Below are 13,400 nucleotides of genomic sequence, written 5' to 3' on the forward strand. Positions count from 1 at the left end.
GGAGAATTCCTTGAGGGGAAGGACCTTGGAGAGTTCACAGCTGTATCCTGTTAAATGTCCCTGCCCCACACCCTGCATCAAAGAACACAGTTCAGTTCAGTCGCTCAGTCGTGTCCGACTCCTCGCGACCCCATGAATCGCAGCACACCAGCCCTCCCTGTCCATCACAAACTCCCGGAGTTTACTCAAACACATGTCCATTGAGTCGGTGATGCTATCCAGCCATCTCATCCTCTGTTGTCCCCTTCTCCTCCTGCCCCCAATCCCTCCCAGCATCAGGGTCTTTTCCAATGAGTCAACTCTTCACATGAGGTGGCCAAAGTACTGGAGTTTCAGCTTTAGCATCAGTCCTTCCAATGAGCACCCAGGACTGATCTCCTTTAGGATGGACTGGTTGGATCTCCTTGCAGCCCAAGGGACTCTCAAGAGTCTTCTCCAACACCACAGTACAAAAGCATCAATTCTTCGGCACTCAGCTTTCTTCACAGTCCAACTCTCACATCCATACATGATCACTGGAAAAAACATAGCTTTGACTAGATGGACTTTTGTTGGCAAAGTAATGTCTCTGCTTTTTAATATGGTATCTAGGTTGGTCATAACTTTCCTTCCAGGGAGTAAGTGTCTTTTAATTTCATGGCTGCAGTCACCATCTGCAGTAATTTTGGAGTCCAAAAAAATAAAGTCAGCCACTGTTTCCACTGTTTCCCCATCTATTTCCCATGAAGTGATGGGACCAGATGCCATGAACTTAGTTTTCTGAATGCTGAGCTTTAAGCCATTTTTTTCACTCTCCTCTTTCACTTTCATCAAGAGGCATTTTAGTTCCTCTTCACTTTCTGCCATAAGGGTGGTGTCATCTGCATATATGAGATTATTGATATTTCTCCTGGCAATCTTGATTCCAGCTTGTGTTTCATCTAGCCCAGCATTTCTCATGATGTACTCTGCATATAAGTTAAATAAGCAGAGTGACAATATACAGCCTTGACGTACTCCTTTTCCTATTTGGAACCAGTCTGTTGTTGCATGTCCAGTTCTAACTGTTGCTTCCTGACCTGCATATAGGTTTCTCAAGAGGCAGGTCAGATGGTCTGGTATGCCCATCTCTTTCAGAATTTTCCACAGTTTATTGTGATCCACACAGTCAAAGGCTTTGGCATAGTCAATAAAGCAGAAATAGATGTTTTTCTGGAACTCTCTTGCATTTTCGATGATCCATTGGATGTTGGCAATTTGATCTCTGGTTCCTCTGCCTTTTCTAAAACCAGCTTGAACATCTGGAAGTTCACGGTTCACGTGTTGCTGAAGCCTGGCTTTGAGAATTTTGAGCATTACTTTACTAGCGTGTGAGATGAGTGCAATTGTGCAGTAGACAGATCAAGATAAATCCAGCCAGCAGGTCCCAGGGTTGGAGGGTACAGGTCAGGCTTCCAAGGCTGGGGCAGGAGATGGTGGCATGGGCTGGGTGATCAGGAGGAGAGAAGTGAGCTGGGCCTAGCATTTTGAAAGGCAGAGAGGATAGAGATAAGACTATCCTCAGAAACCCAGTGTGGTACTGATCAGGGGCCTTTTAGGGGACCCTCTCGATCTCCAGGTTGGGAAGGTCCCCTGGAGAAGGAAATGGCAACCCACTCCAATATTCTTGCCTGGAGAATCCCATGGACGGAGGAGCCTGGTGGGCTACAGTCCACGGGGTCGCAAAGAGTTGGACACGACTGAGCGACTTAACTTAACTCCCCTGGAAGGAAGAGACTTTGATCTATGAATACTTGGTCTCTTGGTTGACAAGGGTCATGTTCTGCTGGTCTGACACAGGGAGATCAAGCAATCCTACACTGCAGTCCCTGGGCCAGGTCTGCTCAGGCCCAGGGTAGTGGGGCAGCATGGTCTTGCACCTCTTGGACATCCTGGAGCATTCTCTGCCACAGACCCACCTGAACAATGCCAGGGGTTTTGTTGCTGGAAATGGAAGCCTAGAAGGGGAGAGGTCCTGGGATACAGAAACTGCACAAGGACCAGAAGGTGGCCTTCAGAAGACCTGGAGTTCCTGGGTGGAGGGAGTGTCTTAACTTCCTGGTTAAGATGCAGAGGGGGTGGGGAGAACCAGAGAAAGGCAGAGCACACCCAGGGCTCCTCCAGGGCAGAAGACTGTGCCTCATTTTCTCCCCAGAGCACAGGGCCTGGTGCAGTAGCAGTGGGAGTGTTTGTCAAATTGGTTTGATAAGACATGCAGAGTCAGGTAGAAAAACCTAGAGAGATAATGGAAATGGAGAGAGGAGAGAGAGGAGAAATAAAACAGAGCAGAGATGGAGAAGAGAGAGAGAAGATTGTGTCTTCACCAAGTCCCAAAATAGCAGCTGCTGGTGCCGGCAGCCTGCCCTGAGATGGCCCCTTAATTGGGGCTGAATTCAGCATTCTCTGAGCCCAGCGCAAGTGTCTCTGAGGACGGCATGTGCTGGGCCAAGGTTGACAGAAAGGGCCCAGTTGGAGCTGGAATGTGCCTGGGGTCTGTGGCTTCCTGCCCCCTCCAGCTCCCATTATGCACACTCAGCTCACTGAAGGCTGCTGCTCTGAGAAGGTGGCTCTGCCTGGGGAGGTCAGGGCCTTTTTTGCTCACCTGAGGAGGGGGGAGAGGGATTGGACTGAGGGAGCAGGGAGATGGTAGAGGGGAGCAGAGGCTCCTTGCATTTGGGGAAGAGACAGTGGTTGGAAAGTTGGATTCTTGGTGCTATTATTTCAGTACAAGTTGCACTTTCACAAAATGATCTTAATAGGCTGATTTGTCTGCTCACCTGCTCTCAGCCAGCACCCAGCAGTGTGGCCCCAGCAGCCATAATCTCAGGGACCACCCTCGCTCCATCCCATTTCCCTGCTGCTTGAGTAAATGGGCTAGTCCTGTGTCTTAAGGGAACACAGCCCTGCTCCAGCCAGGTATAAAAGGAGTTCTGGCTGGATTCCATTTCCCCTTAGAGCAAAATGAAAATGCCTGCTATTCCTTGTGCTGTGAAGAATTTTTGTTGGGTGCCAAGAATTTTCCAGCAGCATGAAAATCAAGGCTAGCATATAAGGAGAGTTGAGTTGATTGACCATCACCTACTTCCCTGCTCTGTCACATGGAAAATTTGAAACTTTCCTGTAGACCTGTGCCACCCCTGTGCTTGTGATGTTCAGTACTGGGTTAACTAAAATTTGTTAATAGGCAGTTATATGGAAAGTGCCCCAGACCTAAAGGAAGAAGGAAAGGAAATTCATATTTGTTGAGCACATTTTTATGTGCCAGGCACTGTGCTAAACAGGTTTCCTTATGTTGCATCATTTAATCCTCTTAACAGGCCAGTGATGTTTTTATTATAATTTCTGTTTCTGACATGGGAATAGTGACTTGAAAAGATTAGGTAATGAGCCCAGGTTCACCTAGCTGGTCAGTGGGGAAGCTGAGACTCAAACCCTGATCTTCTTGCATTCAAAGCCCATTTGGCTATGTCAGGTAACCCAGAGAACATCAGGGAAGCCCTGCTGCTAGAAGCAAGACAGAGGGCTGTCATTGAAAGTGGAGTGAGCAGTCTTTAGGAAACTGGGAAAAAATTGATATGCACAGTGGCTTTACTGTGGCTTGATGGGCCTGGGTCTGAGTTGTCAGATGGTGCAGGGGTTAATAGGAAGCCTAATCCCATGGGGCCAAGATTTTAGGCTGTGTTCACCTGGAAGCATACTCTGAAATGATTAATATGCAGAAAATTTATTGGAGAATGGCCTCAGGGTCAATGTTTGTGGGGGAGGAAAGGGAGCAGGATTGGGCAGAGGGAGAGGATGAGATACAAGGCAGTCTCAGTGATAGTCTCAGCTGATTCTGCAGGAGCCCTGATGCTGGAATGATCCTTTAGCATTGTCTTGAATTAGGGTTAAGAAACTGGGCCTTTATACATGTGTCTTTGACCAGTCATTGGGTGTTGACTGCCTTGGGAAGGGAATGTGATCTTGGACAAGGACACTTTCTTTGGAGACAATTCCCATAGAGAGTGGAGAGATGAGAGCTGTCAGACAATCACCTCCCATCAACTGTAAGAGTGAGTCCTGCAAGGGCCATCTGGGTGGTACAGCACAGCCTCCAAGACAAGGTTTCTCACTGATGCCATTGGGAGAGGTGACTAGAGAAAGCCTCCAGGCATAATAAAGACCATGGATGAGGATTTCATAGGGGCAGGGGTCCTACAGCCTATGGGAGAAAGAGAAGGGAACTGGACTGAGGAGTTCTGGCAGGCAGCTTGAAGTCTGAATATTTCCCCTCTACTGCCTGTACCAACAATGCCAGATAGAAAAGGTGCCCAGGATGGGACTGTGAAAGGAAAAAGCTGAGCACAAAGTCATCCTCTGGCTCATGTGTCATACAGAAAGAACCTGAGTGCCTAGCCCTGTGTGGATCTGCAATGAGTAGGAGGATAAGGAGAGAATGGAAGAGACAAGTAAAGGACAAGTTGGTCCTGTCTCAAGGCACCACATTCTGGGTAGGGGTGCAGCTTCATATGTGGGAGCAGGCAGAGAGCAGCACACTGTGTGCTCCCGGGCTGTCTTGGATGGCTCTGCCAGATCTTGGGGTAAATTAATTCAGAGAAGGGAGCCAGCAAGGTGGGAAAGTCAAGGAGAGATTCTCAGAACAAGAGACTTAGGATGAGCCTTGAATAACAGAGCAGAGTCAGGCAAGCAGAGATCCATGCTCCTGAAATGTCCTCTCACTTCCCTGCTCTGCGACCTTGAGGGAAGGGAGTCAGTATTCACCCAGGGCTGGTCCATCTCCAGTAAGAGGTGGCCCAGAGACACACCCAGTCCTTTCTTTTATCTTCATAAACCTTTGCTTTCTCAGGCACCCTGGATCTATCCGTGGTGCTGAATAACAGGGAGCTTGTCCCAGCCTCACCTAGGGAGGACCAAGTCTGCAGAATTTCATTTTCTCCTTCTGCCAGAAAGTAGCAAGATGAGCCTCTTCACAGAGGGTTTGTGTATGGGGGCTGCAGCCAAGACCAGGAGATCTGCCCCTGGATACCCAGGCCTTAACTTCCCTTCACTGGGCAGAGCTGGACAGGATAAGTAGACTGTCCAATCTGTGAGCAGAGCACAGGGGCTGTCACGTCCTTGGTGCCTATGAGCAGAGTATAATGGGGGCCATTTAAAGCTGTGCCCCCAAGGGAGCTTCTCTTTGGTAATAGAACCGTTTAGTATCTTGATTGTAGTGGTGGTAATACAGATTTATACATGCAATAAACTTATAGAACAAAGAATTCATGCTTTCAAACTGTGGTGCTGGAGAAGACTCTTGAGCGTCCCTTGAACTGCAAGGAGATAAAACCAGTCAATCCTAAAAGAAATCAACTCTGAATATTCATTGGAAGGACTGATGCTGAAGCTGAAACTCCGATACTTTGGCTACCTGATATGAAGAGCTGACTCATTGGAAAAGACCCTGATGCTGAGAAAGATTGAAGGCAGGAGGAGAAGGGGGTGACAGAGGATGAGATAGTTGGATGGCATCACTGAGTCAAGGGACATGAGTTTGAGCAAACTCCAGGAGATAGTGAAGGCCATGGAAGCCTGGCGTGCTGTAGTCCACGGGGTTGCAGAGTCAGACACGACTGAGCAACTAAATAACAAACAGCAACAACTATACATACACGTATACAAAAAGTGAATCCAGGCAAAACTAGTAAAATCTGGGTAGGGTCTATAGTCTAGTTAATTGTATTTTGCTAACATCAATTTCTTGGTTTTGAAATCACTGTAATTGTCCCTATGCTCCCCCATACCATTGGGGTAGCTGAGTGACAGGTACTTAAGGACATTTTTATGCTATTTTTGCAACTTCTTGAAGTCTATAGTCATTTAAAAATTTAAAAAATACACCATGCCCAATGGCTGAGCTTGCTTAATATCCTCTTATCAGCCTCTCTTCTTCACCCATCTAGATCCTCTGAGGGCTGAGCTCGAGTTTTTTCTTCTCCAGGAAGCTTTCTGATTACCCATTGCCCACCTCCGGGTTCCTGTAGTACTTGTGCTGTGAACTCATAGCCAGGCCTCTGACCTCTGTGGATTCATGTGTCTGTCTCACCCCCATAACCATGCTGAGAGTTCCCTGAGGGTGGGGATTTTATCTTCTTGGACTTTCATTTCCTTCTCAGATCCTGAGGATACACAACTGGTGCTCAATTATTACCCGGCGACAGACTGATAAATATCTGCTTCTCACAGAACCGGGGCTTTCCCAAGCCTTTAATTGCCTCCGTCCTTCCAGAGCTCCTGTTAAGTACAGCTTTGGGGCAGCCTGTCTCTGGCAAACACACAAGGAAGTGAGAGAATGTGGGACTTGAGCCACAGGGGCCACCACGTCATGAACCACTTACTGAGCATCCACATCATGACAGTGCTTAACGTTCTGTGTCTCTAATTAATCTTCATAGGAATGTTGTAAATAGGCAGCGGCACCCCCGTTTTACATATGAGGACAGACACACTGTGGGAGGGGGTCGCAGTAAAGAATTAAAAACCAAAGCTGTTTCCCAGATGTGCCCCCTACAAATTGTGTAAACTTGGACCAGTTGCTTAACCTCTCTGCTCTTCAGTTTCCTCATCTGTAAAATGGGAAGAATAGTACCTTCATCATAGGCATTTTGTGAGAGGTAATGACATAACCTTTGTATCTTTTGCTATTCTGTGGACTCCTTAAAAGGCAGGACCCGGCCTGAGGTGTGGTGGATGTTTACTATGTATTTGCTGAAGTAACTGGTGAATGACTTAATGATCGAAAGAATGAACGAATGCTTATAAAGTGCTGTCTCAGTTTTGAGCACAGGGTAGGAACTCTCTAAATGTTGTTGTTTGGTTGCTAAGTCGTGTCTGACTCTTTGTGACCCCATGGACTGCAACACGCCAGGTTTCCCTGTCTCCCACTATCTCTCTAAATGTTAGCTCCTTCCTTCATTCCACCCCAGCCCTTTCTGGCATGAATTCCCATTCAAACAATGCCAGAATGGTGGAGAGCTTCCAGTCCCTTCTGTTTCCAAAGGAAGGAAAATGCACCCCTTGCAGTTTGGGGGCTTTGGGCATGGGAAAGTGGCAAGTCCAGGCTGGTCCTCCCTCTGCCCTTGAACTCCTCTCAGGGCTAGGGGAATGCTGTGCAAACCAGTTACCTGGGAGTTGCCTGCTCCAGGGTCTTTCAGGGTGCCTAGAGAGTGAGCCTCAAGCATCAGGCCTGCAGCCCCAGTGTTCTCCCGCAAAGTAACCCTATGCAAATAGGTCAGGGGATCCAGGGAGGATTGTAAAACGCCCCCTCTGGGGAAAAGGCAACAGGGCCTTAGAGCATCTGTGTGTGTGTCCTTGACACAGAATCTTGGAATCCAAGCTTATGAGGGAACTTGTATATCATTAATGCACACTTCGGAAGGCTGATTCCTGTTCAAGGAACTGGTCCAAGGCTTGACACCACTAAGGATGGGATCTTTCTACTTCCTGGGCATGGCCATTCACTGCTTATGCTTGTGAGAAGGGCAGGAAGGACCATTTGCACATTTCTGCGATTCAGGGGTGACTGAACCGAGCGGAGAGACAGTGGCTGTGTAGTTGAAAGCTCCATGACCGATTCTTTTCACTGTGATACCTGGGACAGAATTTTGCATTTGCCTAGAGGCTTCAGGCTGACAGATTAACCCCTTAGGGAGGGGGGAAGTGGCTATAGAATTCACACTAAAGTGTAAATGATTGACAGGCTGGGTTCTTCCCTGTCTGATCAAGACCTGGCCTGCTGGTCCCAAACACGGAACTCTGAGGGGACAGTCCAGGTAGTTATTGTCTCTAGGGCTGTTTGACCAGATGGCTAAGACAGCACGTCTCTACTGGTCCCTCTCTCCTTGGTTCCAACATCCCATCCCTCCGTGTTGGCCCCAGGAGTCCATTTGGTAGAGGATTATTGGATTTAATCAATATGTCCTTAGCTTGACATAATTCTCCTCATTCTGGCTCAGTTGTGCAGGGTCCCTTCCTTCTGCCTGTTTCTAATTTCAGGGCTGAAAAGAATTCCTGATGCTTTTAAGGCCTTTCTCATAAATCATCCCCCATGGTTGAACATGGATGGATTTATAATTCTGTTTTAAAGATAAGGAAGCCAAGTCTGTGCAGGTGATGGTAAAGGGACGTGCCTCATGTCACACTGGGAGACCTTGGCAAGGCTGAGTCTGAATCCCAGGGCTCTTAGTTTCTGCTCTTGCACTTGGCTCAGGGTTTCTGTTCCCACCAACCTTCCAGTCTGCCAGCAAAAGTACCAACAACAGTGGTTTTATCTTTTTTTTTTTTTTTACAACTTCCAGCTAATGTCATCCTTTATTTCCAGTTCTTCCTGCTTAGACATGAGTGCCTGCTTTCAGGAAGAAATAGGGCTTTGTCCTCAGGAGGCTCACGTTTGGGTGGGCAGACAAGAGTGTGACCCAGGGAGCAAGGAGATGCAGCAAGTCAGGGCAGGCTGAAGGGGTCAGTGCGTGAACACCAAGGGGAGCTGGGAGATCACTGAGGTCTTCCCGGAAGAGAGCACTTGGGAGGGCTTGCAGCCCACTGTGGGCTCAGGGCAGCTTCTTGAGTGGAATGTCAGCGAGGTGATGGGCTCCTTTTGGGAACAGAGGCTGGAGAGTCAGTGGGGATTCTGTGTAAATCCTCCCTGCCTGTAGATATTTGTTTTTTTCCCATCACACAACCCCTTACTCAGCAGAGCCCTCCATATATCCAGAGTCCCTGATCAAGCATGGTGCTTCCTTCTCCAGAGGCCAGATGCCCTTCCCGGGTCCACAAGCTGCCCTCACATCCACTTCTGAAGATGGGCCTCCAGAGGGAGCCTGGATCTTATCCTCGCTTTTTCCTGCATCTCCCCACCCCCAGCTTGGAGCATATTCTAACAGAGCAGCAGTTTCCCTCAGAGACTTTCCCGGGACTTCCCTGGCAGTGAGTCTAGTGGTTAAGACTCCCTGTTTCCAATACAGGGGGTGTGGGTTCAATCTCTCGTCAGGGAACTAAGATTACAGTCACACATGCCATGTGGTGTGACCAAAAAAAAAAACAAACAAACAAAAAAAAAAAAACCAAATTTTTTTAATTGAAAAAAAAAAAACTTTTAAAATAATCTAGAAATTTATTTTAAAAAAGACTTCCCCAGAGTCCCTAGTGGCCTTGATGGACATGAAAGGCTGGGCTATGGGAGCAGGGCTTGTTTGTGTCAGTCTTACTGTAATCTCGTCTCTAGGGGTCAAGGTTTTTTTCTAAAATGATGAGTAGAATGAAGGCTTAGGTTAGGCCCAAAATGAAGTCCTGTCTCTGGACAGTCAGGGCTTAGCTGTAGGAGTCCGTGATGAGAGGGGTCCCAAACAGTGACACAACATGGTCTTTCTCTTTTGTTTCGGAAAGCAGGAAAGGACACGCAGCCCTACCCATGTGGCTTTACTGTCCTTCTCAGGACCCCGCCCCAAGCCAGGTGCTGTGGGGGAGGTGGAGGAGACAAAGCCCCCCTCAAGGAGCTCCTGGCTCTGGAGGCCAGGTCAGCCTTACTCAGAGAACAGTTCCCAAGCCTGCTAGTTTCCTGCAGCTGCCATGATGAAGTACCACAAACTCGGTGGCCTAAAACCACACAGTTAATTTTCTTACAGCTTTGGAGGTCAGATGTATGGCGCAGGTTTCACTGGTTAAAATCAAAGTGTTGACAGGACTGTGTTCCCTTCTGGAGGCTCTAGGGGAGAATCTATTTCCTTGCCTTTTCCAGCATCTAGACTCTGTCCTCCTTCTTAGGCTCATGGCCCCTTCCTCCAATCTTCAAAGCCAGAAATGCTGGTTGTGTCTTTCTAATACAGCACTCTGACATCGACTTATTTGCCTCCTGCTTCTACTTTTAGGGACCATTGTGATTGTATGCATGCATGCTCACTTGTGGCTGACTCTTTGTGATCCTGTGGACTGTAGCCCACCAGGCTCATCTGTCCATAGAATTTTCCAGACAAGAATACTAGAGTGGGTTGCCATTTCCTTCTTCAGGGGATCTTCTCTATCCAGGGATTGAACCTGAGTCTCCTGCATTGGCAGGTGGATCCTTTACCACTGAGCCACGAGGGAAGCCCCCCAGATAACTCTAAAATATTAAGAACCACTTTTTAGGGCACTGTACTTACCTGCTTGGTTGTAGCTGAGTCAGAGGCATGTCTTGAGTATGGGCTTGTGGGAAGGGAGGATAATGGAGCACATGCCAAGGTTCCATGGCCCAGGCCTGGAGACGGTATATACTGCATTCACTATTGGTGAGAATTTGGTCCGGCGATTGCACTTGGTTGCACAGAGGTTGGGAAATGTAGTCCCTAGCTGAAAACCACATGGCTAACTACAACTCTATCATTATGGAAGGAGGATAATGGATTTTGGTATAGAACTAGCAGTCCTCACTGTAATTCCTTAGTTCTCTCTTCCATCTCATGGGAACAGGAATGAAATCTGTCCAGATCACAGGCTTCATCTGATAAATACCCCCTAGAGGTGTGTCCTCATCTATTCCAACTCAGCCATAGCCTCAAGTCTCTGGGCATCCTGGTGGCAATCACGATACCAAGGTCATTGTCCAATTCAGAGTGAAGGTGAGCCAAGAGGAGAAAATGGCTTTATGTTTTGATCTGCCTAAGTTTGAGAAAGCAGTCAATCTTAAAGGAAATTAGCCCTGAATACTCTTTGGAAGGACTAATACTGAAGCTGAAATTCCGGTATTTTGGTCACCTGATGCAAACAGCTGACTCATTGGAAAATTCCATGATGCTGGGGAAGATTGGGGGCAGAAGGAGAAGGGGGCCTCAGAAGATGAGATGGTTGGATGGCATCACTGATGCAATGGACATGAACTTGGGCAAATTTCGGGAGATGGTGGGAAACACGGAGGCCTGGTGTACTGCAGTCCATGGCGTCGCAAAGTGTCAGATACAACTGGGCAACTGAATAACAACAAGTTTGAGTAGACAGAAGTTGGGGTTAAGGGACCATATTTAGGATATTGGACATACTTACTTTGATTTGTCCCCCTGGAATCCATAAAACACTGGGGATTTTTAAGATATACTAAGGACAGCAGGATGGGGAACACCCTGGTTCCTGCCCCTCCCCCTCTACCTATATCATCAGTGCCAATATTTACTGAGCGTTCACCGTTTCTCAATTCCTGAGTTGTATGCTTAATGAGAAAGTGACACCATTTGCTGAAGACTTGAGAAATGCTCAAAATTACAGGTGAGGAAAATGGGGAAATAGCTGTCTATCCACTCCTCCCTCCCACCATATTGTTCCAGGAGCTTCTTAGGGTAAGGTGAAAGGCCTCTTTCTTCATACTGGTCACGGCCTAGGGACCGGGGATGGAGGTCCTGCCTTGCCCTGGGTTCAGAAGCCCAGGGAGTATGTCTCCTGGTTTTCTCTCCTCAGTCACACTGAGCTTCTCCATTCAGACTTTCTGACCAGGTCATGGGTGTTCCGGACGTTCACTCTCAGGTGGCCTGTGTTTTCTCCCTTCTGGCCAGCGTTGGCTGAGCTTTCTGCAGAAACAGTGTCCTGAGCTGGCCTGTCTGGAGCTTGGGGCCAGGCCAGGACTTCTGCAGAGAAACTCTGAAGAATGTGCCTGCATTTTCTGTGGCTCCTGGGGAAGATGCTGCTTGTTGTGCAGCTCAGTGTCCCCTCAGTGATGGCTCCCATGATAAATTTTGCTGAGAATTTAGTGCCAGAGATGTGTTTATGTCTCCTGAAAAACTGGCCTTTTGTTCTGGCAGGGAGAACACTATATCCTTTTGGTTCCACTTTGGTGTGAGCTGCCAGGAACCTTGGAGCTAAATTTAATGATTAATTGCAACAACCTCAATATTTTCAGCAGAGGATGTAGTTCTTGCTTTCTTTCCCGTTCAAACAGAGCTTCTCAAAGAAAGGGCTGTAGATGCCTGGAACAGAATCAACTTGCTAAAGTGCAGCTTACTGGTCCGATCTCAGACCTACTGGATAAGCATCTGGGCGAGGTGTGGGGGTGGGGAAGCATGTCTTCTGCATCCCAAGTCTATTCTTATGTAAACTGAAGACTCTCTGCGATGAGTCTTGTGGATCTTTTATCTCAAACATCCTCCAGTAAGCGTGTGTTCTCCTTCGTGCGTGCATGCTTAGTTGCTCAGTCGTGTCTGACTCTTTGTGACCTTAGGGACCTCATGGAACCCACCAGGTTCCTCTGTCCGTGAGATTCTCCAGGCAAGAATACTGGAGTGGGTTGCCATTCCCTTCTTCAGGGGATCTTCCCAACCCAGGGATTGAACCCAGGTCTCCTGCACTGCAGGCAGATACTTTACCCCCGAGCCACCAGGGAAGCTGCATGGTCTCCTTCAAACCACTTTAAAATGTGTTTGGATGTAGAAAGATTTTTGAATTACATAAAGTCAGCAATGAAATACTGTGTAGCTGTGAAAATGAATGAAGGGACTTTCTAAGAGATAAAAAGATCAAGATATTTCATTAGGTGAAATACGAAAGGAGCAGAATAGGATAGGATACTATATAGGATATACTATACTAACTTTGGTAAAAGTTAGTGTAGGATACTATACTATATAGGATGCTATAGGATATAGAATACTAACTTTGGTGAAAAATAGGGGAGAAATGTGAATATATATTTGGTTTTGTTTATAACAGACATAAGGAAAGTCTGGAAGACTTCATAAGAAATTAGTAGCAGTTTGGAGGTGGGGGCATAGGAACTGGTTGGATCTTAGATGGGAATGAAAGGGAACCTTTCACTGTATGCCTTTAATGTATTTCCTTTCCAGGATAGGTGAAGATATTTCAGATTCAAGAAATTTTTTTTTAAATCTGTATATCTAATCAAAAGACAATGCTGTTTCACAACCGTGTTACTTACCTGTTCTGTTAAGATGTGTGTTTGGATCCACAACGTTTCCTTTGTGTGAATCCTTATCTCACACAACTCCATCCCAAGTCAACTTTCTCTGAAAGGGCCCTGGAGCTCATCGTTCTGGACAGAAAGCTAAACCTCGAAAGAATGCAAAGTGGAGTGAGGAAATTAGAGTGAGCATGGTTCCTAGCTTCTAAGAATGTTCGATGTTCACTGCCCATGTTCAAGAATGTTTCCCCAACAATTTTGCATGTCTGAGGGGGTTTCTTGCTAAGACAGGCTCCTCTGAGGCCATTAAATGTCAATAAGACCAACCAGAATTTGGAGACTGAGGCTTTGGTTTGCATCTGGATCAACACTGGGGCTATTTATGGTCTGGCAAGAGGTGGTTTGAAATAAGCAGTTTGTCGGAAGCAGGATGGCAAAGTTCATGACAGGCATAAATCAGATGAGAATG

The sequence above is a fragment of the Dama dama genome, chromosome 12 (genome assembly GCF_033118175.1).
Source record: "Dama dama isolate Ldn47 chromosome 12, ASM3311817v1, whole genome shotgun sequence".
Classification (NCBI taxonomy): domain Eukaryota; kingdom Metazoa; phylum Chordata; class Mammalia; order Artiodactyla; family Cervidae; genus Dama; species Dama dama.